Consider the following 3,442-nt stretch of genomic DNA (forward strand, 5'->3'; position numbering starts at 1 on the left):
TTATGTATATACACGCACACATTGTTTTATTCATTTACTTGTTTCAGCCCAAGCAGTTCCTTGAATAAATGATAATAATAATAATAACAGAATATAAAGAGACTGAAGAAAAGCGCATGGCAGGTTACCGGCAGCTCTACCGATTCATTCTACATCGAATTTTCTCTTTTTAGCGGACGGTATATTTATCTCAGCTTTATGTTGTCGAAGTCCTTGGAACTTGGAGAAAATTAAGGTCTCTACTTTTAGCAAAAGGCTAACAATTTTGAAGATTACAATATTTAATCGGCATTGAAAAGATGAAGGGGAAAAGTTGCCCTGAGTAGGATTCGAACTCAGAATGCAAAGAGTCTGAATTTGTACCCTGTTATATGCTCTAATGATTCTGCCAGTCCGTCGACATATTCTTTTACTCATTTCAGTAATTAGGCTGCGGCCAGGCCGGAGCACTGTTTCGAAGAATTTTAGCCGAATGAATCGACTCCGTTATTTATTTTTTTAAAAAAGCCTAGTGCCGATCCTATCGGTCTCTTTTTGCTGAACCGTTACGTTACAGGGACATACACAAACCAGCATCAGTTATCAATTAGTAAGGGGGAACATTGTCTTTATTGTCCTTTTGGTTGTAAAATAAACGGATTAATCAACAGAGTACAGTGTCTGCAAGTTGATGAGTACCTCATATTATTGATATATTTTTCAATAACAATCGCGGAAAGCTAAAAGTTTAAGTCATAATTTTGACTAAGGAAAAAATAGCAAAAGTGTAGCTACAGGTTGATAGTTCTACTGTTTGATTACCTTTAGTAGTACAACATCAATGGCCATATAAAATATGGGAGGTATTTCTGCTGCACCTTGTAAAATAATTTTGTGAAAACAGCAACCATCTCGTTTGCTACAGAGGTATATCATACGCTGTCCTGGTTTCGGTTCTCAAAGAGATACTGCGCTTTACTGGCGTCTCGTGTGACACTGATAAAAGGTATGACTGTTCCATAATTCTAGTCTTTTCTCTTGGTCCTTACGCACATTATTTTCTTAAATATTGTCTTCGAATTTTTTTTTTGTGTATGTCCCTTCATTTACTCGTTCACCATCTTGATTTTCACATCCTGCATCTAAAAAGGATATATTAACTTAATATACAACTTTATTATATATTGTTAACAAACTTATATCAAACTAGTCTTGTTATATAACATTAAATAGACGTATATTAAGCTAGTCTTTATATTCAAAAATATTTATTACTTAATATAACCAATTTATATTAATTCAACATTTAACCTTAAAATATATGTTGAGCTAGAAATATATTCAACAAGAAAACTCTGAATTATTCTAAAGAATTTATATTTATTGTAAAATAATTTCTTATCCCGGAAAACCAAAACTTTTCTCTTGGAATTCCGGAGGTTCCTAATGAGTGGGGGATTAAGTAAATTCTATGCCACTGGATTAAGGATTTGCTGTTCCCATTATAGATAGATATTCTGCATATAGATATGTATGTATGTATGTATGTATGTATGTATGTATGTATGCATGCATGCATGGATATATGTATGTATGCATGTATATATATATGTGTGTGTGTGTTTGCATGTATACTATAGTATAGAACAGAATGTTCTGTGCATCTGTGTATACACCTGTACAGGTATAACATCCATTTCCAGGAAAGTTTCATTCAAAAGCCTTTCCGGATAATTAATTTTTCCGAACCAGGTGTGGTCACCTTGGTCACCATACTCTCAATTAATCAAGGATTAAATTTACTTAATTAACTAAATTAAATACAGCTACCTGTACCTAACGATCAACTGATGCGGATTATAAACGGTTCGGCATTCTCAGCGTCCGGAAAGTGGGTAGTGTTCCAATGCATAAACACCACGAATACGATTACATACAAACACCCGTGTACACACACACACACACACACGCACGCACGCACGCATATGCATGATAACAATGGCTGGAGGGTCAGTTTTTCTTCCAATTCTTTAAGTTCTGGGTTCAAATCTGGTCTAAGTTAAATTTGCCTTTCGTCCTTTCGATGTAACTTCTTCCTCCAAATTTCAGGACTTGTTACAAAATTCGAAGCAATTATTTGAAAGAATTATTATTATTATTATCTAAGGCGACGAGCTGGCAAAATCGTTAGCACGCCGGGCGAAAAGCTTAGCGGTAGTTCAAATTCTGCCGAGGTTGACTTTGCCTTTCATCCTTTCGAATTCGATAAATTAAATACCAGTTGCGTACTGGAGTCGATCTAATCGACTGGCCCCCTCCCCCAAAATTTCGGGCCTTGTGCCAAGAGTAGAAAAGTTTATAATAATAATAATAATAATAATTATTATTATTATTATTATTATTATCATTACTATTATTATTATTACTCACGATGGGCAATGGGTGGCTCAAGTGATTAAGTTCACCTGTGCAAACAGCATTTTATTTATATTTTATTTATTTCTTCTGAGTTCAAATCCCATGATGAGTTTAATTAACTTTACTTCTCTCGCTTTCATGGTCAATACTAAAAAAGTACCAGTAATACACTGAGTTCAACATAACCAAGTACACCCCCCTTACCTCAAAGAATTTTAAAATTCGTGTTTACGTTAGCATCTTTTAAAACCAATGGGATAGGATATCTGTCTGTCTGTCTCTTTTTCTGCTCCCTTTATCGCTAAATATAATGAGAACCCATAAATTAATTACAATCTTTATAGATCCCTGGATCTGTAGGGTCCCTCGAGGTGACGAAAATTTAATTAGTTAGCTAGGCGGGGCTTTACTCTATCTCCAGTAACTGCCTTTCTACCGAACATAAAAATCGAACTCGTTACTGCAACGCACACACATCAATTTCACAGTGTTGCCCCTACCTAAAACAAGGAGTTTTATTAATCAACAGCTTGAACAAAGTAGCTAAACCTCCCTCAAATTCCACTGTAATATCTTAAAGGAGGGTTTTTGCCTTTGATCAATAGGATCAAACAACTGCAAGAAAGAGGTAGTTTTTACGTATTCACTCGACCTGCGACAAATAGCAGCCAAATCTCCTTCAAAGAACATTGCCGTATTTTTTTAAAGCGACAACTCGAGATGGTCATGACTGGAACGTCTATAGTTATAATAGGTTTGCTTATTCGGGGTTAGAAAACAATAACAACGACTAGTATTTATCAACTTTTGAGAGGATGCAACGCAATGACATCGTTTGCAGGATTCGAACTCACAATCTACAGGTATGTACCAAAAACACCACCACCTAACCCCCTCACCCCACCACATTCATATACATAATTGTATATATGTGTATATATACATACACATTATATATATATATATATATACATATATATCGTCAATGTATCATATATCCGAAAAAGAAGCGTCGATGTGTAAATTATATATATATATATATATA

General features: G+C 34.8%; 1 protein-coding gene across 1 annotated transcript in view; it reads left to right on the plus strand.

The window, feature by feature from the left end:
- LOC128249916 (protein sister of odd and bowel-like) overlaps positions 1 to 3,442 on the plus strand; it is a 72,346-nt gene that overhangs the window by 21,975 nt on the left and 46,929 nt on the right. The gene's annotated exons all lie outside the window — the stretch shown is intronic.

Source organism: Octopus bimaculoides, chromosome 18 (assembly GCF_001194135.2).
Source record: "Octopus bimaculoides isolate UCB-OBI-ISO-001 chromosome 18, ASM119413v2, whole genome shotgun sequence".
In the NCBI taxonomy this organism is placed as follows: domain Eukaryota; kingdom Metazoa; phylum Mollusca; class Cephalopoda; order Octopoda; family Octopodidae; genus Octopus; species Octopus bimaculoides.